The sequence below is a fragment of the Armigeres subalbatus genome, chromosome 3 (genome assembly GCF_024139115.2).
Source record: "Armigeres subalbatus isolate Guangzhou_Male chromosome 3, GZ_Asu_2, whole genome shotgun sequence".
Classification (NCBI taxonomy): Eukaryota; Metazoa; Arthropoda; class Insecta; order Diptera; family Culicidae; genus Armigeres; species Armigeres subalbatus.
The window spans coordinates 38,130,251-38,156,639 of NC_085141.1; the positions used below are offsets into that span (position 1 = coordinate 38,130,251).

A 26,389-nucleotide genomic window follows, 5' to 3' on the forward strand; every position below is an offset into this window, starting at 1 on the left:
GCAGTCATACAAATTTACGACGCGGATTATTTGGAAAGCGAATGGTTTTGCAAAGTATCGACTGAAAAGTGTTCCATTCATAAATTCGCTTATCAACCTTATCGCCTTCTCCCTTCCTAGGCAAACCATACTGATAATGGTTTGGCATGGAGTCTCGAAATAGTTCAGTGTAGCAAATTCCATTTGAACCGGTTACACTATTGTTGGTCCCAATTGAGCATCGTATCGTGAGCCAACATGACGGCAAGAATATTTAGAGTTGCTCAACTTTTTCTTGCAAATTGACTTGCATAACGACGTTATGTATTCTGCCTTTGGTCTGTATGCTAAGTACACAGAGAAACGGAAAATTCGTTTTGGGAAATGCAGATCTTCCGCCAGACATGCATGACGGTGGTTACGATGGTGCCTGACGAGGCACCCGAAGGTGCCAAAACCAAATACGTCGCAGCCGATTAGCATATGTTGGAATAGATTACTGCCGTTGCCACACAGTCGTCGGCGAAGATGGTGGTTTCTTCAGCCAGATCCGCCTCCACGCTTCAGACTCAAGTCTAATCCCTATCCGTGTGAACTAATGGCATACAAACGTACACACGGGCAGGAACCGAGCGGAGTAAATTTAATATCCAAGTGTAACTTATCTTCTACCCATCTGCGCTTGACGAGGCGTCTTCAAACCAAGATAAATTTCACTCGAGAAGTGATCCACCTAACGTGATGAATGTATTCACTCAAAATTTAACGTTTACATGTAAGAATCAAACAAGGATAGATTTTCTTGGAAATCAAATATCTCTTTTATGAAAGAAAAATCAAATGCCTGCATTGAATTTCATTACAGTACTTACAACCATTGAATTCTATACAATTTCATCGACTTTTTATATGTTAATAAAAGAATGTGGAAGGATCACAACAATGCAAGCATTGTCTTTCCCAAGGGACGATTTCCTCCCACAAACATGCAAATTGATGCCGAGGCACACTTCAATCGTTTCCTTTTCCGGTGCGTGAACGGCTTCCATATACCATCACGACCGGATGATGAATATTCAGGCATTTCGCAGTGTAACTCAAAGTAGAGGCCTACTTTCCATTTTTATGGGTGTTCGGCAACTTCCGTTTGGAGTTGAAAAGTTTTGTCAGGAAATTCGGTGGTGTATAGTTGTCACAAGCGGATGCAAACGGCAACAGCAGTCTGGATATCCGCTTTAATGAAACACTTTTGCTGATAGATAGGTACCATGTCAACGCATTGGTAGTATCCTATCAGCACTGGCGGAGTTAAGCCGGGACACAATGGGGCACGTAACCCATCAAATTAAATATTTTCCCTGTAATTTAATTATATACGCCAAAATTGCTCTGAAAAAGAACTGAAAAAGAGTTTCCGCCGATTTTTACGTCCCCAACCCCCATTTTACGGCAAAACTGAAAATTCAAAAACCATGCAGCTCAGCCGGTGTCTAACGGATTTTCAAGAAAGCTTCTGGAATCGATCACAAAATTCCTATAGTTTTAGGAACCGAGGTCAATTTTTCTAGAATGATCATGCCATGTGTTGCGTCCATGGTGGGACGACCCTACGTTGTGTACTTTTAATGGTGATTCTCCGGGCGGCGAATAAAGAAATACTGCTGCTTTGAACTGGACGATTAATTTATTGCCTCCGAGAGGCAGCGTGCCTACTCGGAGGGTATGATATCGAACACTGTATAGAACATGATTTCAGAGTCACCTTTTATAGGCGACTCTTAGTACGGATACAATACAAATTATAATTTGAGAACGTGCGCGAGAACATTCAAATTTTAATTTAATTCGACTATTTGCGCGCCAAACGCGTCTGCTGCAGCGTCTAGGTGGATTCGGTCAAGCAGTTTTGCTATCGGATGTGTCTTAAGTTGAACACTTTATCGTGGTGAAGCATTCCTGCGGTAATAAAACCCAATCATCATCATTTGAAGTTGTGCCTGTTGGCTGTTTCAATATTTCAAGGCACAATTTGCCTTGGATAAGGTGTGTACCTTTCCAAGTATATAACTTCTAGTGGTCCGGTCTACCGTGGTCTATTTTTTGAGCAGATTTACCATCTACGAAAGCTATGTTTTTGTTTCTGCGACTATCATGGCGGAACTGGATATTCTCGTCGCCAGAAGGATCACGCTGCTTACTTCACTGGGTCGGGGTCAGGCATTCTTCGAGAACTACGACGCTGCAAGAGACCAAGGGCAAGCATCGCTTCGATTAAGTCATGTGGACAACATCTGGGCCAGCACAGAACCGGTACAAGAGGAATTAGTACAAGAGGAGTTAGTTACGACAGAGGAAGCTAGGGCAGCACATGCCGCGGTTCGTGCCGATTATGAAACTCGGCTTTTTGCAATAAAGGCAGATTTGCTATCAAAAATGCCTCCCACTTCTCTCAACGCGCGCAATCCCTGTTCTTCTCCAACCAACTCCACTCTCTCTGGGATCAAGCATCTGACAATCTCGCTTCCGGAATTCGACGGCGATTACCAGCTATGGCTCACCTTTCACGATACTTTCGTCGCTTTGATCCATTCGAATGCTGATATTCAAAAGTCTACTATTTGAGGGCGGCTGTCAAGGGGGGCGCCAAACGCGTCTGCTTCAGCGCCTAGGTGGATTCGGTCAAGCAGTTTTGCTATCGGGTGTGGCTTAAGTTGAACACTTCATCGTGGTGAAGCATTCCTGCCGCAATAAAACCCAATCATCATCGTTTGAAGTTGATCCTGTTGGCTGTTTCAATATTTCAAGGCACAATTTGCCTTGGATAAGGTGAGTACCTTTCCAAGTAGCTAAACTTCTAGTGGTCCGGTCTACCGTGGTCTATTTTTTGAGCAGATTTACCATCTACGAAAGCTATGTTTTTGTTCCTGCGACTATCATATGGCGAAACTGGATATTCTCGTCGCCAGAAGGATCACGCTGCTTACTTCACTGGGTCGGGGTGAGGCATTCTTCGAGAGCTACGACTCTGCAAGAGACCAAGGGCAAGCATCGCTTCGATTAAGTCATGTGGACAACATCTGGGCCAGCACAGAACCGGTACAAGAGGAATTATGTAGATGATTATGAAACTCGGCTTTTTACAATAAAGGCAGATTTGCTATCAAAAATGCCTCCCACTTCTCTCAACGCGCGCAATCCCTGTTCTTCTCCAACCAACTCCACTCTCTCTGGGATCAAGCATCTGACAATCTCGCTTCCGGAATTCGACGGCGATTACCAGCTATGGCTCACCTTTCACGATACTTTCGTCGCTTTGATCCATTCGAATGCTGATATTCAAAAGTCTACTATTTGAGGGCGGCTGTCAAGGGGGAAGCTGCTCAGTCCATCGATGCACTCAAAGGTCGGTATTCCAACGAGTATCTTATGTAGAAGCGTCATCTTCAGGCACTGTTCGACGTTCAGCGAATGAAGAAGGAGTCTGTCGTCTGCGTCTACACTGCATGATTCGTGGAGCACGATTCTTGAGCATCTTCTCTGTACAAGGCTGCACGACGATATGCTGAAGGTATGGGAGGACCATGCATCTACGGTGCAGGATCCTAACTATACCTGCCTGGTTGAGTATACCTACAGGAGAGTTCGAGTATTGGAGTCCATTTCCGTAAACCATCATACACCATCGGGTTCCGCTCTGCCAACTGCGCCGTCGTCGAGAAAGCAACAGTCGGTAATCCGCCTTTCGTCGTGTTTTTTTCCAGAGCAAGCACATCAAGAGGTTGTCCGGTTTGTAATCAACCTCATCTGCTGTTCAAATGCTTCAAATTTCATCGTCTCCCGGTTTATGAACGCCAGCAGCCAATTCAGTGTCAGCAGCGCCTGTAATCCACTCCAGATCGCCTTCTCCAGCAGAAATGCCCCAGGTAGGGCAGTTCAAATTTCAAAAATGTTCGAAAATTCCAACTCCCATATGTCTATTAGCATCATTTTGATAATATAGGAGTCCTGGCAAAATTTCAGGCAATTCGGTGGCCATTTAGGGGTGGCGCGAGGTCAATTTATGTTTATATGGAAATTTGTATGGGAAAAACTTAAAATTTGTTCAAATCCCCCTACAACTCTTAAATCGTGATGAATTCAAATAAACATCCACAACCTCCATTTTTGGAATCTATTTGAGCTCAACCAGTGGGTAACTCATTAATTTTGATTTATATTTCCACTGCTACGTTGAGGCTAGATACACCATTTTAGCCATTTATCCCATATTCACACTGTCAATATAACCGTTCAATCCACTCATAACTAATGTGTTATCCAGAGGTCTCATTTATATAGATTCCAAAAATGGAGGTTGAGGATTTTTATTTGAATTCATCACGATTTGACAGCTGTAGGGAGACTTGAATAAATTTTACGTTTTTCCCATACAAATTTCCATATAAACATAAATTGACTTCGCGCCACCCCTAAATGGCCACCGAATTGCCTGAAATTTTGCCAGGACTCCTATATTATCAAAATGATGCTAGTAGACATATGGGAGCTGGAATTTTCGAACATTTTTGAAATTTGAACTGCCCTACCCAGCAGTCTTTGGTGACCTCAGCAGATGTCGTTCCGGCAGTCCAAACAAGCACTCCAGTTCAGCAGTCGAGGGACAATGTATTCCTATTAACCGTCATCGTAAACATCGTCGATGCCTTCGGTCAGGAACATCCAGCACGTGCCCTTCTAGACAGCGCTTCGCAGCCAAACCAGATTACTGAACGATTGGCAAGCATTCTCCGTCTCCGGCGATGCAACGTCAACATAACGGTCCAGGGGGCCGGAAAATTGTCCAAACTTGCTCGTCAGTCGGGGCACACGGAGATTCGATCCAAAAACAATATGTTTTCGTGTAATGTGCATTGTTTAGTGATGGACAGAGTGACAGCAGACCTTCCATCGCAGAATATTTCCTCGTCTGGGTGGAACATTCCGAAGAAATTAGTTCTAGCCGATCCTTCCTTTAACAAGTCACAACCAGTCGACCTAGTGCTTGGTGCGAAGCATTTTTATTCGTTCTTCCCCTGCTCGTCTACAATTGGCTGCCAACCTACCAGTGCTCGTTGATAGCGTTTTTGGTTGGATTGTTGCTGGTTCGTCCTCGCAAATTGGTTCATGTTCCACGTTCCCTACGGTTTCGTCCAATTCTGTCACTGTTTCCATGGTGTCCCTTGAAGAAAGCATAGAGCGCTTTTAACGATGGATACTCTATGGAAGAAAGACGTTGTGAACAAATTTACTAATCCACTGTTTCACGCAATGGAGAAGGTCGATACATCGTACGAATGGCCCGTCAATCAAACTTGGTGCTTCGAAAGGCAGCGCTATTCGTCGTTTCGAGCTTCTAGAGAAACGACTCGACCGAAACCCAGAGCTTAAGAAAGATTACCACGCCTTCGTTCAGGAATACCTAGACCTGTGCCACATGCGCATGGTAGAAGAGCACGAAGAATAACCTGCTGTTGCTTACTACCTTTCACATCATCCGGTCTTCAAGGATTCCAGCTCAACCACCAAGGTTAGGGTCGTATTCGACGCTTCAGCAAAAACATCGACAGGATTCTCGCGCAACGATATACTTTTGGTTGACCCGGTTGTACCTGCTGGACATCATGATCTGCTTTCGAACCTTTGAAGTGACCTTATTGGCTGAGATCTCAAAAATGTATCGGCAAGTTTTGCTGCATCCGGACGACAGATCACTAGTTCGAATATTTTTTCGCTTCTCTTCGTAATCTCCGATTAAAACTTGCGAAAAAACATACGGATTGGCACCATCTTCTTCCTCGCGACGCGTACGCTGCAACAGCCAGCGAACGATGAAGGCCACGCTTACGCTCTTGGTGACCCAGCATTGCGGAAGAACTTTTATGTCGATGACTTCATCGGTGGACGAAGCAATTCGCCTACGAATGGAGCTAAATGAACTGCTAGCCAAAGGAGGCTTCGAATTGCGGAAGTGGACTTCAAATGAACTGGAGGTCCTGCAAGGTCTAAAGAACTATGGGGCGGCGGTATGTTCGTGCCGTCGTCATCGTCGCTGTCCGCTACGTCATTAATGGCTGCTCTAACTGTACTTCAGCAGGCTCGAAGAAGGGCCCCATCGAGCTCATCATCTTTCGGAAACACTGACTAGGGATGTTCCACACTGGCGACATAAGATTATAGAATTTCACAAAGAATTATTAAAAGAATCCTCGAAAGAATTTCCAATGGAATTTCCAAACAAATTCCTATTTGAACTTTTATTTAAATTTTTAGATTTCTACAAGAATTCCTTGAGGAGCATCTCGAGAAATTCTTTCGGGAATTCTGCCAGGAATTTCTTCGGGATGTCAGTCGAAAATTCGGACAGTAGTAAAACAAAATGCTGTTTTGAATCTGCAATTAAGACTTGTCAAAAAAACAAAAATATCGGTATTGCAGTCAATCCATCGTCATACTTCTTCGGATATTCTCGAGAATTCCTTGGAAATTTACTTCAGAACGTACTTCGGAAATATGTTCAGTTATCATTCAGGTGATATTTCTTGAATTTATTCAAAAGTTTGTTCGGAAAATCCTCAGCCAGGAATCTGATAGTCACCCAGTAAGTCTTTCAGGGATACCTTCGAAAATTCCTTCAGGAATTCCATCGTAGTTTTCTTCTCTCTCCTCTATATCTAGAATCTAGAAATACCTTCATTGGGGACCAAATCCCGTGACACATTTTCCGAACTGTAAACCAGCCTTTACAAATTGTAAACCAGCCTCAATATCAACAATTCCATCCAAGATTAAAACATCAGCTTCTAGAGCTTTATCCCTTCCGTTACCAACTCCACTTTTGAAAACGAAAATAAAAATCTTTTTGGCTGTAACTTTTTTGTCCTTCAACATTTCTTTTCGCAAACTTTCCAAAAGAAGCGTAATTTATTCAAGTTCAAGGAACTATTTGGATTTTTAGCCCTCCTTAACCGTGCGGTAAAAAGCGCGGCCAAAAAGCAAGACCATGGTGAGGCTGGTTGGGTTCGAATCCCAGTCCGGTCTAAGAATTTTCGGTATGGAAATTATCTCCCTGGGCAATAAAAGCATCATGGTGTTAGCCTCATGATATACAAATGCAAAAATGGTATATTGGATTAGAAACTTCGAAGTTGATAACTGTAGAAGAGCTTGATGTCCCAGTGGGGGATGTAATGCCAATGAAGAAGAAGAATAAAAAGAAGATGGATTTCCTGGATTGACCACTCGGTTTCGGAGTTATTAATCTAAAATATCTGCTAGGAAAATTATTGTTTCAGATTCATATTCAAACTGACAGACCCGATCAATTTGAATCAGTGCTGATTCTATCGCCCAACCAGAGACTGTTGATTTTCTAACAATTCTGTATAAGAACTTACCAAAACTTGTATAAGAACTGGGCATATGCGAAATTGTTAGATTTTTATACAAAAAATGTAAGCTCACAAACAAATATTGTTAGAAAAGCTTGCAAAACTAGAAGGTTCCATACAATATTTGTATAAGAATCTAGCATTTTCGCATATACATTGTTTTTGGCATTCCTATGCAGAGTTATTGTTCATGACAATGACCGGGTGTACTGTAAATACTCTTATAATAGCTTTATAGTGGTTATCGAAAAAACGCCATTAGAAGGTTATCATGTAATAGTGGGTTTTATTGTTTTTTTAATCTTTCGTTTATTTAGGGTTTTATTGTTAGTTCTTGTAATTTAATCACGAAAACCATTCTCAAAGTGGAATAAAACTTGAAATGTTACTTGGGATATCAAACATCATAATTTCAAAAGTTATGGCATTCTACTTCATGAAGCTATTCCGGCCCGATTTTTTACAATCATCGTATGATTATTCAAAACAGTCAGTATTCAAATAAGTGAGTCTAAGAAGAAAGTTATTCTATGTTTTGAATAACCAAAACATTAATGTCAAAACAAGAACAGAATGTGCTTCATAAAGGTGAATATTTTATTCTCTGATCAATGCAATAAAAAAAACTAAAATGATAGCTACGGAAGCTGTTATGATCATGTTATCAACTGGTCAATCAGTGCCAAACTGCACTCACTCTCAGTATCATTTTTTTTTCTATTTTTTCCAATGCCAGCATCAAATTGACGAGATTTGTTTTCATCGTACCAGATACCTATTTTCTCGTGGCTGGAATTTCCTCCAAACTGGAAAGCTGATATATGATACCACGAGGAAACTCTCAGTCTCAATTTTACTCCCCTGGAAAACGTCCATATCACTCTCCCTCTCAGAGTCTCCCCTTCGCATCATTTCTCGTGAAAACTAATCGATTTTCATCGCCACACTGGCAGGTAGCACAAAACTGTTGCCGTTTTCTGTTTTGATATCGCAGTTCTGTATACACCTTGATCTCTCCAGCACCCCTATCACAGCCATCAGGAGCCAATTCGCTGTCGGAAAAAGTTCCGACCCTTCACTCAAAATAATTATCACTTTAATTCCACTATAAAAAGTCATGTAGACTTTAAAAATCGAAACTTTCATCGCCCTTACTGGAATCAAATAAAACTTACTCAAATCATTAGTGCATCTTAATAAGAAATGTAGTGGAATTTATTAGAAAACATAGCAAATAATAACTATATACTCTTCTAGTGAATTCTACTCAAAATGAATGTATGAAAATTATATGAGTGGGGTTCTCAAAACAAAATGTATGTTTATCAACTATCGCTAATGAAACATTTTGCAAAAGCATTATGAGAACGATTTGCGAAGCAAAATGTTTGAGTATGAAATACTTTTCTACTCCTATTTTTGCCCTCGTCCGCTTCTAGTGGACGGGATACACATCACTAATAGGGATACTATAGAAAAAAATTATCAAAGTTTCACTTAAAATTTAAGTACATGGCCAAACAAAAATTCACTTAAATTTTATTTTATTTTCTAGTGAATTGAGAATAATGAGTGCCATCACTAACAAAACATTTAACTTTTACATCCGAAACTACATGGAAAATATCTGCATATGTTTTCAAGTAGCTTCTAAGTGAACATTATTTTGAATTCCATCCAAATCAACTTCGCCAGCTGATTAAATTCGAATTTCAATTAAATTCGCTTGACAACACTTTTCACCACCCACCCCTCAATCGGTGTACTACTTGTTGTTTATTGTTGAGTTTTGGAAAACTTTCCATGCCTCACTCCAATCGGGCCTTGCATACCTACACTCAAAATAATTTTCACTTAAGAGTTACATGAAAACATATGCGGATATTTTCCATCTAGTTTCGTTTGTAGAAGTTAAATGATTTGTTAGTGATGGTACTCACTGCTCTCAATTCACTAAAAAATGTAATTAAATTTAAGTGAATTGAAATTTCAACAAACACATAGATTTTAAGTGAATTGGAATAATAGTTTGCGCAATACCCGTGTGAGTGATAATAATTCCCGTCCACTAGAGGCGGACGGGACCAAAAATAGAGTTATGAAATAATTATTTCATACTCAAGACCTATTTTTGTAAATTGCTCTCATGATGTTTCTGCACAATTTTTCATTAGCGATTGATGCAAAACATAGACTTCGGTCTGAGTACCCCACTCATATATTTTTCATACATTCGTGACAAGTACTATTCACTAGAAAAGAATATAGATATTGTTTTCTACGTTTTTATTTAAATTTCACTACATTTCTTTTTGGTAGGCATATGACATGTGAGTAAGTTTTATTAGACACAAGTAAGGTCGTCATAAATGTAGATTTTTAATGCCTACCTGATTTTTATAGTGGAAATTAAGTGACAATTATTTTGAGTGCGGATATTTCGCAAACTATAATGCCAATTCACTTAAAATTTATGTGTTTGTTGAAATTTCAATTCACTTAGATTTAATTAAATTTTTTAGTGAATTGAGAGCAGTGAATACCATCACCAACAAATCATTTAACTTCTACAAACGAAACTAGATAGAAAATATCTGCATATGTTTTCATGTAACTCTCAAGTGAAAATTATTTTGAGTGCATGGCAGGGTTCGTACTATCAGGACTGTTAGCAGGGTTGGACTGAACTTATACTACACTCAAAATAATTGTCACTTTAATTCCACTATAAAAAGTCATGTAGACTTTAAAAATCGAAACTTTCATCGACCTTACTGGAATCAAATAAATCTTACTCAAATGACAAGTGCATCTTAATAAGAAATGTAGTGGAATTCATTAGAAAACATAGAAAATAATATCTATATACTCTTCTAGTGAATTCTACTCAAAATGAATGTATGAAAATATATGAGTGGGGTTCTCAGAGCGAAATGTATGTTTATTAACAATCGCTAATGAAACATTTTGCAGAAGCATTATGAGAACGATTTGCAAAAAATATGTTTGAGTGTGAATTAGTTTTCTACTCTTTTTTGCCCTCGTCCGCTTCTAGTGGACGGGATATCAACTACAAGGATACTATAGAAGAAAATTTATTGAAGTTTCACTTAACATTTAAGTACACGGCCAAACGAAAATTCACTTAAATTTTATTTTATTTTCTAGTGAATTAAGAATAATGAGTACCATCACTAATGAATCATTTAACTTTTACACTCAAAACTACATGGAAAATATCTGCATATGTTTTCAAGTAGCTTTTAAGTGAAAATTATTTTGAGTGTATGTATATGTATAATGTGCAATATGTATCACAAAATTAAATTTTAAATCTAAATGATGTGTTTATTATACAATTCCAACCCCGTACTGCTAACTGTTTTTAATTAAATTGCTCCTAGATTTTTTCTTAAAAGAGTTTAAAATAAATCGTATGCTTCTAAATGACTTTTTTGACCTATATTCGCCAATCGCATTGATATGAAAAAATCATGAAAGCGTCAATGGAATGGAACCTAGCATGCAGCGATCCAACGGCCAGCGTTGAGGCTGCGCAGGAAGTTGCATCTAGAGATGTCGTAAAATCCCGATTAATCGATTAGTTACTAATCGATTACTCTTGATTCTTGTCGATTATTGAATCGATTAATCATTGTATAGTAATCGATTCAAAATTAATCGATTATCACAACGATGAATCGATTAATCGAAATAATCAATTAATTTTCGACACCCTTATGATGTCGTAAAATTCTGATTAATCGATTAGTAACTAAACGATTACTCACGATTCCTCTCGATTATTGAATCGATTAATCGTTGGGTAATAATCGATTCAAAATTAATCGATTATCACAACGATGAATCGATTAATCGACGTAATCGATTAATTTGCGACATCTCTAGTTGCATCCTGCATCGCTTGCCTTAAAAGATAATTTATTTACAAGATAAAGATTGTCGATTGTCGCTTCGGTTCCCTTTATTCTGCTGTCCGAAACATGTGACAAAACACAACTAAAAACAGCGACAATCTTCATCTTGTAACTAAAATATCTACTTATAGAAGATTCAACATATGCAGTTCCAAACGGTGAACTGGTTTTCAGAAATGAATTCTAAAAACCTTTCACAAAAATAAGACAATGAGTAGCTTGGCAACTACGATACCTTCAACTGGGATTAAGGACTGTGGCGTGACCGCTTACCTCTTTTTCATTTGACATGGAACACTATTGATGCATACAAATTGCGATAACCGTACCAACGACGCGTCGCGACGCCTCAATATGGGTGTAGAGGTGAACAAGAAATGAATTTCAATGTTTCATCAAATGCCTAATGATGATGAAGAAACAAATAACACGAGAGCTAAATATTGGATTCAACGGGTTTTTCTTAATTCCCTTCCGAGCTGAAGCGCATGAAAAGTAAATTTTTGTCCGCCCCTATCCAACAATTGCGGTTATCACAATTTTTATACATCAATAGTGTTCCATGTCAAAGAAAATAGGGATTCGTGGTCCTTCTGCTAGAACATTAGCTTAGGCTCGCAATTCCTCTTTTCTGGATTTTGTCGTGAAGGGTCTAAAGTTTTATGCTGAAAGACCCAATCTCCTAAATAAATTTTAAACATTGTTGATCCTCTCTTTAGCGATTAATGTTATCGTACCCGCTGTCGCGCTTGCGCACTGTTCAGCAATTAGGGTAACGATTCTGAACCATTCGGCACTTCATTTCATAGCTCCTATTTCCATCCCATCAAAAACAAAGCAATAAAAGTGTATTTGATTTGTTTTTTTATTTTTGTTATTTTTTTCAGCAGTGAGCACGCATGTTCGCGACAAGATTTGTGCTGCACAACTCGGATCAGAAGCATTGATGCATACAAATTGCGATAACCGTCAATATGGGTGTAGGGGTGGACAAGAAATTAATTTTCAATGTTTTATTGTATTTTTCACGAATGATTAGATTCGCTCTAAGAAAATCAAGAGTTGTCAATTTTGTATTTCAAGGCATTTTCGACAGCCTTTCCATAGATTACCTTGATTGTCAAGCACGTGGTCGGTTGAGAAAAATGGAACTGAATTATGTAATCGGCGAAGCACCAGCTGGTTTTGTTGTGTAAACATGATCAGCTGGAGAGCTGAGAACAATGAAAAAATATGTAAACATGAGGGGGCTTGCGGAAGCTGTCACGATCTTCAAGTGAAATGTGCACGGTAGCCAGCAGCGAAATCTGAGTAAGACGAAATTTTTATCATAAGAGTCTAAATGGTGAAAAAAATCGCAATATCAAAAGAAACAGATTAATGATATACCTACCCAATGATGATGATGGAACAAATAACGAGAGTTATTTTGTAAATAAAGTCGATTCTGGGTGATAAACTTAAACGGGTTTTTTCTTATTAATTCTTCCGAGCTGAAGCACATGATTGAAAATTTGCGAAAATGTGGGCACGGCACGCATGAAAAGAAGGGATCAATTCTGGTGCTAATTTTGCTCATTGTCATTAGGATATATAAAATTGTTTTTCAATTATTTAACTGGATTTATAATTATTAATTATTTCTGGAATTCCTGAAAGAGATTATTCCAGGTATCTTTGGAAATTCCTTCGGACTTTCTTGGCAATTTTTTTAGTAACTCTTATAGAAATTAATTTAAATCTTCCAGAAATTCCTTTAGAATTTTCATAGAAATAACTTTAAAAATTCTTCCGGGAATGTCGGGGAAGGATGATCAATATGCGCCCCCTAAGACAATTTTTGGTGATTTTTTTCATCCAAAATAATGCAGTTTCGAAGTGTTTATCAATAATTTAACAAATCAGTTATTATATGGTCCAAGAATTTTCAAGAAAAACCAACAATATTACAAGAAAATGATTTTACTCCAAAACAGTGTACGTCCATTTTATATGAACGACGCTGCACCACTCAAAAATTATAATCAAAATATTCCAATATTTTTCACTGAAATAGTCACACTCTTTTTCATAAGATTAGTGTCAATCTTGTATTTTTAAATAGTCAATGTTTTAGACTGATTGTAATAACGAGAAAATGTTTTTTGTAGGAATCTAAAGAAAATGCATTGTTGACAAAAACAACTAAATTGCATCGTAAAGGGCCAAGAAAATTTATTTAAAAAAAATTAAATACAGAGCTTTTTTCTTCAGACAAGTTTTTGGTTAATAATAAAAAAAAAACGTGGTGACGCATTTAACCCAACCGGCGGATTTTATACTTATTTCCCCTATTTTCTCAAGCACGAGAAACTGAAGACGGCCTTACTATAGGTATCTGTAAAGACTGTAACTTAGTTACAATCAAGTGGTGGAAATAAATGGGATATTGTACTAACTCGTCTTATAGCAAGTGGCCTTACGAATTCTTATGGAAATTCTTTCAGAAATTCCTGTAGCAAATTCTGCACAACAGTTCTTTGGAATTAATTTTTAGAATTTCTTCAGGTTCTCTTTTGGAAGTTCCATAAAGAACTGATTCTAACTTGATCCTAAAATTCCTTGCGTCCTTGAGAAGTTCCATCGGGGACTCATCCTGGAAACTCATTAAGGAATAATTCAGAAAATTACGCTAAAAAATCCTTGGCAGGAGCAATGATTTCATCGGAGAATCATCTAGAAATTTCTTTGACAATTTATTCTGAAATTCCTGTAAAAGTTTCATCAGGAATTACTATGAAAAATCCTTTAGATAAACCATACAATCCTGAAGAATTTCTGATGGAAATATTATATCATTTCCTGACAGATTTACCGAATAATTTTCTCCGAGATTTTTTTCGGACCGTTTGGCGTTTGACGTGTTAAAATGTCTGGGTAAATATTACATTACAATTGGTGGGTCGCGTGCCAAACTCTTACTGTATTAGAGTCGGCTTTTACGCGGGCATGCGTACCGCGTAAATTCTTCTTTTTTCAATGGGTTTACATTCTAACTGGCACGGCAAATGCTGGGTAAAACGTACCAACGTACCGCGTACCGGAAGGAATTAAATAAACCCCATCTCGTAGTTCTTACATTACCCTTACCCAGTCTTTACCCAGCAACTCCTATCCCTACCTCCTCGTGGCACGGGATACGACCAACCTTAGGGAAGATCGGGTAACCAACCCCGGTGGGCACTATGGTCGTATGCTAACAGGGAGGTGCAAATCTTACTGAGCGTCTATTCTCCATGTTAGGAGTGGCTCAGTTTCTGTTCTCCATGTCTGATCATCGTCCGAGTGTCAGCGAGGGACTCTTAGTGAAACTGTGCACCATGGTCCACCGGAAATAAGGACGAATTGTCCTCCGGAAAGTTAGGGGGTTGGTCAGGGCCTGCAAGCCAGCCTTAAAAAAAACTATTACGAATAATCAACAAGAAAGTACGGACCGGAATCATCCGGTTCTTCAACTTCAGCATAATCAACGTCCATAGCCCACACTCCGGAAGCACTGATGATGATAAGCATTCTACGCGCAGCTGAAACGTGAGTACGACAGCTGCCCAAGCCACGGCGTCAAAATCATCGTAGGAGATTTGAACGTTCAGGTTGGCAAAGATAAGGAGTTTAGACCGACTATTGGGAGGTCCGGTGCCCGCCGGCTGACGAACTAAAACGGCCTTCGACTAATTGATTTCGCCACCTCCAAGAATATGTCCATTCGCAGCAGATACTTCCAACACAGCCTTCCGTATCGGTACATATGCAGATAACCACTGCAGACAGAATCACAATTCGACCACGTTATGATTGATGGGCGACACTTCTCCGATATTATCGACGTCAGGGCGGTCGCGCTGCAGCAAGGTACCCGGCAGAACGTGGAACGTTATAGACGGAAGCGGAGACAGCAGACCCGCCTTTTTCAGGAGAAGAAACGCCGCTTGGAAGAAGCGGAGTGAAACGTGAACAAAAGTTGGACTGGTGGTGAATGCGTCGAAGACAAAGTACATGCTTGTGTTACGATAGACTGGGATAGCTTCGAGGTGGTCGATGAATTCGTACCCGTATGATGGGCGGGGCATGTTGCAAGAATGCCGGAAAGCAACCCTGCTTGGATGGTGTTCGCTACCAATCCGACAGGTACGAGACGTGGAGGGCGTGGAGGGCAGCAAGCGAGGTGCGCTGACCAGGTACAAAACGATTTGGCGAGCGTGAAGCACATTCGAGGATGAAGAGAGGCGGCCTCGAACCGTGTATTGTGGCGTCATATTGATGATTCAGTGTTATCTGTTTATATGTAAGCTAAATAAATGAAAATGAATGGTAACAGATGAAAGTGATGCCTCTCCAATACCATAGTCTAGGCTTGTATCGCCTATGCTAAGGCTTGTTTTTGCAAAAAGGCCCATACTGTCATGCAAAAGGGTTTTAATTCTACAATTGGAACAGAAAGCTAAATAATTGTACAATCCACTTCTCAATTGCAAAGTGCTTCCATCCTTTTAAAATAATTGTTGGAATAACACAATTTTTAATTATAGCTTAGTCAAACAAAAAGCATTCACTAATTTCCCCGTACACACACCATTCGATAGAATGACTCCATCGACTGCAATCACGAATTTCTCCACCATCCCAGTCGTCTTCTGTGCCCCGGAACCGAACAATTTCCCAACCGGTGATCCCGAACAGTTCAACTTCTCTGGTTCTCGGCTGGCCATAGTGGCGCTGTGCATTTTCTACTTCGTAATCCGTAGATTCTTCCCCAAACCGATCACCGGGCGTCCACTGCCCTTCTGGCAAGCATTGTTTTTCATGACGTGCCAACAGGGACGAACACCGGCCACCATCACCCGGCAGGAGCTACTCATTATGGTCCTGATAGGAATTCTGATACAGCACTGCATCGGCGTTTTGCAAATGTATCGAGTGGCAGTTCAAATTGCGGCTGGTTCGAATGCTGATGCAAAATCTTATTTTTTGGATATCAAAAATCTGAGATCATTGGATCGTAGCGATTTTTATTCAAACGTAACGACGCTTCAATCGGCCTACTTTGTTCGATGCAACGCTGATCGAGGAACGAGCAACTTCGATCAACACAGCAGCGGTCATTTTCAGCATAGATTGTATGAAGAAACGATGTTTACTGCGATTGGAATTCTGAGCGAAGTTGATTTGCGATTGTTTGAGGGAGGAGTTCTCAGCTGCGGCAAACAACTGAAATACGGACCAAATAAAATTCGACTACAAATGTATCGAGCTCAAATGGATGATCATATTAATCTATTAAGAATATGGACTGCACACACAATTGTAAGCATAGGAGTTTTTATGCTGGAGTGCATTTTTGGAAGGAAGAAGGAAGGATAACCACAAGAGATGGTAAATAACCGAAAGACCGTTTCGCGCGTGATTTACTTCTGTCTGGAAGGAGCCGTTGTGTACTTAGACTTTGGAGCATTTTTGATGAAATTCAGTATAATCATATGTACTGCTGATTTTCTATAATAAAATTGGAACCAACTGGGAAAATTGATCTGATCACCTCTTCGTTCTTCGTAACGCAATAATTGATGATTTTTTGTCTTTCTCCTACAACAAAGTTGTAGCGAAAAGCTATTATTTTACTAGAAATCCAAACTTGTTTTCGAGATAGCGGATAATTCAGCGTAACTACCAAGCCCCTTGACCGATTCCATACAAATTTGACACATGTCAATCAATATAAAATAGGAGTTGTCGAACGAAACACGTTAAGGTAATAACGTGATAGCAAATAGGTGCAATAACAAAAAAGCTCGTAATAAGTGCGATTTTTTTATAATCACGTCTGAAGGAAATTTGGCCACGATTCTACACCATTTGCCTCTATTCGAGAAGATTGCAAGCGTTAAAAGTTGCTTACTCGGATTCGATACCCGGATAAAAACTTTTCCGACAAAACACAATTTTCGTGGAGATTGAATTTCATGTTTTTGTTTCTTTTCTGTAAAGCGCAGTGAACAACTTCCGGTTCGAATTCCACCTCCTCCTTTTTCTCTGCAGATTTTCTGGCAATTTTGAAAGCACTTTTAATATTAAATCATGGTTTCAGCACTTTTTACGCGAACCGCGTCCTTACGATACCAGGGAGGAAGAAGAAAGGAAGCATCAATGGCGATCGGTTGATGCCGCCGTCAGCGCGGGCGCTCCGTCGAAAGAATTTATTATCGCAAGCCGTTGTTTCAATATTTGTCCACATCCTTCCGAGCGCCAAGCTTACAACCGGGAGAACCTACGAAACATGCGGGAACGCAAACAACACAGTCGACGAAACCGGAGCCCGTTCTCCTATATCTTAAGACCAACTCCATCCCCACTCAACTTAGCGCAACTTGTTGTTACACGAATTCAAAAATGCAAAAGAACCAAACGACAACCATGTTGGGAAACTTGATGCCAATTCCTCCCTCCGATGGCATCGGAAAGTAGGTAAATAAACGGTGCGGGAGACTAAGCAGACCAAAAGTTTGAACGATAAACGCCAATCATTTATCACCATGGATGGTCGCTTCGCCATTTGTCAATTGCCATGCCGCGCGCAGAGGTGGGGCCGGGGAATTAAGCGGTTTGGTAAGAATTGTTCGATGACTAGTGAGATGGAAAATGAAAAAAAGGAACCTGGACAATGCCAGGGAGTCAGTCAAAATCAGACAACGGAGCGGAAAACGGAAGCATTTCGAAGTCATCGACGGTAAATTAATTTAATTGACATATTTATTCGGTTCCGTTCAGTCACATTTCTCTCCTCTAATCTCAAAAACCAAAACTTCGCAACCGGTGCCCAGTTGTTTCGACGGGTGTATTGTCGATATTTTATAAATTGCTTTGGATAATGAGACTTGTTCAAGCATTACGTTAGAAAACAATTTAGAATCCATTAAATGCTTTGTTGAATGTTAATGTACTCCATAAACAGGGACGGATTTAGCCGAAAGGGGACCACGGCCGACATTTTCCGGAACTCCATGGCGTATGACCATGGTCGTTTTCGGTACATCATAATGATGGTTTTGTGATGGGCCGGGTCAGACCCTCAAAAATGAGGCCTTGACAATAAATAAACTCTGGTTTCAATAATGTGGATATATATTTAAATAGGATAATATCTATTTTGCAATGAGCAACGCTCACCTGAATGCTGAATCTTGACCAAGCAGTTGTTAGAAGTTACCTGTGAAAAGAAAAAAAAATTGATTAACATTTGTTGCAAAATCGAATAATTTGTTACATATAATTATTAGTGATTATTGTTTGCCAGGGCGCTTGTCGAGGTTGGTAAGGTGTAGTAAATACAGTAATAAGACTTCAGGTGAGTACAATCGATTTATTATAAGTATATAACCAGATAACAAGACTACACCTCGGTATCTAAAGTATTTTTTTAATTTTGTACGTCCTTTCTCTCTTTTTCTCTAAACCAACCAGAACTTATTAAAGGGCGATATCAACACTATCTAAATATTTTTTTTTTATTCCATTCTTTATTTGTTAGGCACTCTGTGTTACTTAACCGCTACTGTGCCGAGATCTACTGTGGTATTCTGCTGTACAGAATCCACACAGAATCTATTTTTAGATTTTCCATTACCATTATTGTTGTCGTTGCCAGTCCATATAATCCGTAAGTTCATTGTGTCCATTGTCCGTGTTGTGGATCCAATGATCGTTGCGTATTGTTTGGTTGCCATTTATCCGGGTACGTTGGAGGAATGCCTCCGAGAAGAACAATTTGTCAGTCGTCATCAGGCAGTCGCAACGATAAAGGCGCTCCCCAATACGCCACAGTGTAGGCTGCGCATCCGGCGACCGACGAGGATTTGGTGGAGAGGCTGGGAATCGAACCCATGACCATTCGCTTGTAAGGCGAACGTGTAGCCAACTACGCTACGGGACCCCCCTTACTATCTAAATATTGTCTCACTTTTATCTTTAGGAGAAATCCCGACGAATTAAGCTCATATATACAGACTGCAGATGGACTGAATCTACATGGATAATCGTTTAACAACTGAATTTTCAAGGGAAGTTGTAGGAGAAATATTTTTAGTATGAGCCCCCTGAGTAAGCACCTTTGAATAAGAGTGTAAACTGTACCAGTTTTGGCCATGTTCCTAATTTGGCCAGTTTTTTGCAAAACTCCAAAAATAAGCAAATTTTTGAGGGTTTTATTAGCTCTAATAGGAGATATATCCCTCATGCCTCTTCGCTGTTGAAAATGTTTGATATTTTTTTGGAAAATATGCATTTTTCAGGGTTGACCAAATTAAGGAACTAAGGTGCCCAAAACCGATACACTTCCCCTATTTACAAACTATCTGACATGTGAGTTATTATTTGGTAAAGAAATTTCCATAATAAGTTAACAATATCGCTTGAGAACGATTTTGTTTCATAATTGTGAATTTTCATCTAAAAACAAAGGATGCTGGGTTCTATTCTTCACGTTGATGTTAATAAGAAGGAAACATCGAGGAATGGAATTTATGCCATTTTATTTTCTGATTTTTTACAGATATTTCAATCAATTGTTTTGTATGGAAGCTCACAAATGTTTATTGGCTTCAAGAGCTTTCGATTTTGCGGCAAAATTTGGTATATTAGCTAAGAAAATTGGGTAATACAGGTTTCTCCTATTTCATACAACACGGCGATTTCAGGAACGTTAAAAATATTTAGGTTTGGATTTAATCGATTTGATCATGAATTCAGTCTTCTGAATGAAGAGGCAGCAGTTGCTTAGGAATAATTGATCGGCCATCGAAAATGTAAAAGCAGCGTTTGATAATGAATTAATAAAATAGCTAAAGTTACAGCCGTGCGGTAAGACGCGCGGCTACAAAGCAAGTCCATGCTGAGGGTGGCTGGGTTCGATTCCCGGTGCCGGTGTAGGCAATTTTCGGATTGGAAATTGTCTCGACTTCCCTGGGCATAAAAGTATTATCATGTTAGCCTCATGATATACGAATGCAAAAATGGTAACTTGGCTTGGCGAATGCTGAGGAAGAGAAAGATGGTTAGTTGGACACCTACTTAAGAAATATGCAGAGAACTCTACGACCTTTCATAGGTGTCACACGGGTGGTTTTTTGGGATTGTGTGGAAGGTTATAATAGTAGGAATCGTTCTGGTACAACGTGAAAAACACAGAAAGAACTAAGATAGAAATACAAAGTTGGGAATTGAGCCTGGAATTGAACCCCCGCTTACAAGGCAGAAGCGGTAGCCACTAGACCATCGAGCTCATCCTTTTAGCATGCCTAACAAAGTGAATGTGCTCAAATTTGAATTTAAATCGCTGTGAGCTGAGAAGGTTTGCTCGACTTAGTTCGTTTCTTAGACAGCTGGACTGTCATAGGATTGATTCCAAATGTCAGCATAAAACTGGTAAAGTTCTCTTCAGGTTCACTTAGCGGCTGTCCATAAACCACGTAGACTCTTGAGGGGGAGGGAGGGGTTTCGAAAAAGTCTACGTTAGTCTACGAAGGAGGACGAGGGGGTATACGAAAAGTCTATGTAGACTTATTATTTTTTTTAGATAACAATTTATACAGAAGCTATGTGCAAAGTTCACTTGTTTGATTGTTTTTTAGGATTTTCCCAGATTTTTTGCAAGACTTTATAGAAATAGTCTAATGAATTTCACTGAAGTAATGTCAGAACTACGGCTTAAAACTATATATTGATATTGTTCAATCAAAGTTAATTGCTTATTTCCGGGAATTAAACCACCCGACTTGGACGTTAATTTACAGTGTTATGAAAACTCATATGTGAATATGTACGTTATGTGGAAGATATTGATTTGGAAAATGTATTGGAGGTAACCACTTTCCCTTCGATGGGACTCGAACCCATCAGAACGTCGGCTTAGGAGGCACGTTCCCCTTAATTTGGGAGATTTGCGCCATCGCCTTCACTGGCCTTTCTCATCATTTACCTGACGGAAAAGGAAGTGAAAAGGGGAAAGGAAGAGGAAGTGAAGTTGGAAAGGAGAATGGAACCATTTATAGAAAAGCCAATTATGTAGACTTACACGCATTCAGCTAAGGACTAAAGAGAGGTGTCACAAAAACACAGAGATTGAACAAGAGTAGCCAAACCCGAACGTCAAGAACGAAACACAGAGTACACTGTGAAAAACGCATAATGCGAATCCATATAGGTGACAATTTGTTGAAAACTAATTAAAACACATATTCATAACCCTACTCTTATTCAACCTCACGATGAGGTTGAATAAGAGTAGCCGATTATCTCGGAGAAGTAAAAAGTCAACTACGCCATAGCTCCAGTTAGCGCAGCGAGGGCTAAAATACTGTGAAGGGGGCCCTGGTGCTTCACAGGCTCCGCTTGCGGTTAGGTTCTTATTAGACCCCCCCTAACCATTCATTCGTAGGCACGGTAAGCATAAAGCTGCATCACACCGAAAATTAGGGGTCACATGTATGGTGGACTTTTACCACTGGAACAGGCAATCCGTAATGTTATTCTTAGCCAGATAACCAGCTGCCGACACCACACGGCTATCTAGGCTGTTCGTGGAGAGAAGTTGACATTGACCAAATCAATATCTTCCACATAACGTACAAATTCACATATGAGTTTTCATAACATTGTAAATTATATGGATATTCCCAGGAAATTCTTCTGTGCTGAGCTTCTTTAGAAACTACAAGTGATTCTTTGAAATTTTCACGGGAAATTATGTCGTACTTCAACGGGGAATTTCGCGAGAAACCCTTTACTGGAGATTTTCTGGGAAGTCCACGAGATTTTTTTTTATTTCAGAAATTTTTCGGAATTTTCGCAAAGAATTCATTGGATATATAAGCGAAATTTTTCGAAATGTCCATGGCAAATTCTTCGTATATTTTACGGCAATTTCTTCGAGAGTACTAATGCGAATTCTTTGGAATCTTATTTTAGGAAATTTTGAAAATCTTAGGAATATCAAGGAAACTGTTGACAATTTCCACGAGAAATTATTTGATTAATTATTTTCCCATTAAAAACTCTGAGTTTCCGCAAAAAAAATGCAATTTTTGTGAGAAAGCTTTAGTAGTTTTCATGAATTTTTTTTCGAAATTTTTACGAGAAATTCACCAGAATTTCAACAGAACATTTTCTGTAAATCCCACCGCAAATTATTCGGAAAAGTCTTTGGAATGTCTTTTAATTTAAAAAAAATCCTCAGGAAATTGCTCCTAATCTGCAATAACGTAGGAAACCATTCCAAAATTCCAAGGGAAATATTTCGGAAGGTCCATTTTAACTTAAAATTACCTCGTGAAATAATTCTAAATTTTCACGGAAATCCTGAAAATTCTTCGGTTTTCTACAAATTTGAACCGGCGTGGAGCGATGTGTGACAGATTTTAAGCAGTAGCGCGCCGATGCAAAAGTGTCGGCATCGGTGATGCAGTGTTGAGAAAAACTCAAAATCTTAAAACTCATGAACGATTCAAATCACTCGTGATTTGAAACGCACCCAACTCAGCACCATCAGCAAAAATCATGGTTGAGTTGAATCATGAATCATAAATTGCAAAATTGCAAAAAACTCTGACGTGATGCATTATTTTAAAATCGCAAACGAGTTACTTCGCACGGGAGCGCTCAATGATTGAGTTTCATGAATGATTTTACCAACACTGCGGTGGTGCACACCTCTAGGAGGAATCGAATTTCGCAGCAATTAAATTATAATTGACTTGGAGATTTGGTTTCCGAAGCAGTGGTCAGAGGATTAAATTTGATTTTGATTTTGATTGTCCAATCATATATGATATTTTGTAAAATTTGGAAAAGTCTACGTAGACTTCAATGGGGTGGGGGAGGGGTTTCGGAAAAGTCTACAAAAGTCTACGTGGTTTGTGGACAGCCCTCGATGTAATACTAATTCGGCAACAAATCCTTTCATGAACATAAAATCATGAAATCATAAAATTTGTCAGTTCATGAAATCATGATTATAGTTCATGATTTTAGGAACTTTATTCATGGCACTTTACAATGATCATCAGTCGATAAAAAACATAACAAGTTACACTTCAACTGTTTAACAAAATAAGTGCTGAAAATATTGATTCACAAATTTTAACAACGCTATCCCGGTTTTTGCAGGAAATTTTGAAAGAAGGTTTGGGAGTCACCGCTTCTCAATCACCCACTAAAAATGGTTTACAGACTTCTTCCGAAGCTTTCATTGGTTTAAAACCACCCGAACGAATACTGTTGCTGCCGCTGAAAAAAATCCGCAGGATCTCGCTTCCCAGGATCACAACAGTTTGTTCTGCTGCAGCGCAAATTCAGAACGGATTAAGCCTCTCTCCATCTAGAGTGTTACTCCAGGTAGTCGTTTCCTCGGTCGTTTCCCCATCTGTAGTAGCAAATTTTAGAAAAATGAATGTGAAAAAACCCATCGTTCATCGATAATAAACACAAATCAAACCCAACGAGTACACTGGCTTCTACCCCTCTCTTACTAACTGAAAAAAATAAATTATATTGATTGTATATATCACAAAGAACCATGGCTCCGTAAAGTGTTATACACGTCCGAGCCTACCAAATGACCGAACTTGAAAAAAAATCAATCAAACAAACAAATCATTTGTTTATTTATTTTTTTGATTATACTAGCATCATGCATAGTAAACCACATAATATATTCGCAGTCTACTATGCGCAACGCCGCCTGCGCGTAGTAGAGTTGACAATAACATAGTCTAATCTATTAATCTCATCTATACATATCGCATAGTAAAATTTACAACAAACACGGTTGAAACAAATGCAGACTGTGTTCTGCACAAATCAAGTGGTAAAATGTTTTTTATTTTACCCTCAATATGGTAGACGTTACTATGCCGTTGCTTTCAGTGTAGCAAAAGGTGTAAATCGTTTTTATTTTATAAATAATTGTTTTCGAATTTATTTATTTCGGATGATAGTGATCAAGGCCGCCTCCAACGCGTATTCAACAGTAGTGGCAACAAGCTTCTCATGGTATTTGTTGACGTTCGCGCGCTTAGAAAGTGAACGGAAAAATCGATCCACTCACGCGGAAAAGACGGAGGTTAAGCTAGGAGGAGAGTACCAGTTCTCCTTTCTCCAGCGATCATGACTAGACCAACATTTGAAAAGCTATATATGTAGATAAAGAATCAGAAGGAATAAATTTTGGCTGTTACGCCCTTTCAAATGTTGGTCTAGATGAGTCGTGAACAGCAAAAGCATGTCATACAGCAGCAGGTGATGCTCTTCCGAACATTCAAGCACACTGGTTCCCAATTTGCGCATCAGTGAGCATGAATTTTTTCGTTTGTTTTTTCCTCTCCGAAGTTGCAAGGATTTTTCTTAAGTGAGAAGTGATAAGTGAAACGTGTATAGTGAAAAGTGAGAAATTAAAAAGGAGAAGTGATAAGTGAAAGGTAATAAATAGGAAGTGAGAAATAAGAATTGAGAAGTAAGAAGTTACAAGTGAGAAATTTAAGAAGTGATAACTGTGAAGTGAGAAGTGATAAATGTAAAGAAAAGAGTGAAATAAAAATGGGAAATGAAAAATAAAAAGTGACAGGTGAAAAGTGACAAATGCAAAGTGAGAAATTCGAAGTGAGAAGAATGAAGTTTGAAGTGAGAAGTGAAAAGTAGAAAGTACAAGGAATTTGTAAAATGTGAAAAGTAAGAAGTAAGAGGTACACACTTAAAATTCGATATTTTACGAACATTTTACCGAGATTTTAGTAAACTTTACCGAGTCATTACCGACATTTCGATAACAAGTCAACTTTGTCGAATTTAGGTAAAATTATAACGAAAGTTTGGTAAAAGAATCACAAAAAATTTACCGAGATCTCGGATGTTAGTATCTCGGCGAAAAGTTTGCTGAGGTCGGAAAAATAATTTAAGAGTGTATGTAGTGAGAAGTATGATTTGAGAACTGAAAAGTAAGAGGTGAGTAGTTAATAATGAAAAATTTGAGAAGTGAGAACTGCGAAAAGAACTGTAAGGAGTGAAAAGTGAAAATTGAAAGGTAAAAAGAGAAAAGTGAGAAGTTGGAAGCGAGAAGTGAAACGTGAGAAGTGAGTAGCGATAATTGCGAAGTGAATAGTGAGAAGTGAGAAGTAATGAGGACCAAGGAGTAAGAAGTGAAAATTGAAAGTTTTCAACTTAATTTTTATTCCTTCTAACTTCCTTCTTCCTTTTTTCCCCTCATTCTTTTGTTTTCTTCCTTCATCATTGTTCTTCTCTTCTTACTTCTTACTTAATTCTTCAGCCTTTCTTCTTCTTTTCTCCTTCATCCTATAAGATCTTCTTTTGACCCCGGAACCACAAAGCTCGGTTTCGGAGGGAGACCGGCAGCAAACTCCAGACTGCTGGTCTAGAGCCAAGGGCAGTCTTTGGAGTGGGTGCCCAAGACCTCTTATGGGGTTCCGGGTCTCAGGGCGTACGGACGTTGGAGAGTAGACCTCTTCATGTTTTCAAAAAGTATCAAAACTTCAACCGGTCAGCCCAGAGTCACAATTCTTATGCTAAAAAAAGTCTCCTGTCAAATTTTCAGCTAATTCCGATAAAATTTCGAGGTGGCTCAAGTCAATTTAGTGTTTTTGGGCTATTTTCAATTTTGGAAAAAAATCTTACAAGAGATATCAACGTCGAAAACTATCACAACAACATCTATACGGAAGCTTTGGGTGTGCTCTACAAGTCTTGTGAACATTGCGATTCGTTCCGTTCACGTTTTGTCCATGTTAAAGTGATTTTCAAGTGCATAAAAATACTGTTTCCCCCAAAAGTCGTTTTTCTTCAAAATTCTTGAGTTTATGACAACTGATTTCTTATTTATTTTATTATTATTCCTCTTTTTTCCCTGGAAATTTGAGTAATATAATTGTCAATGTGCGATTCATCGTTAAATTCTTAAAAATCAGAAGCTGAACATTTGTAATAAATTTGCACGCTGAGATTTCT

The 26,389-nt window shown here is 39.0% G+C and overlaps 1 protein-coding gene across 6 annotated transcripts in view; it reads right to left on the bottom strand.

Annotated features, from left to right (window-relative positions):
* Positions 1 to 26,389, bottom strand: part of LOC134227195 (low-density lipoprotein receptor-like) — a 1,220,229-nt gene that overhangs the window by 667,486 nt on the left and 526,354 nt on the right. The window lies entirely within an intron of this gene.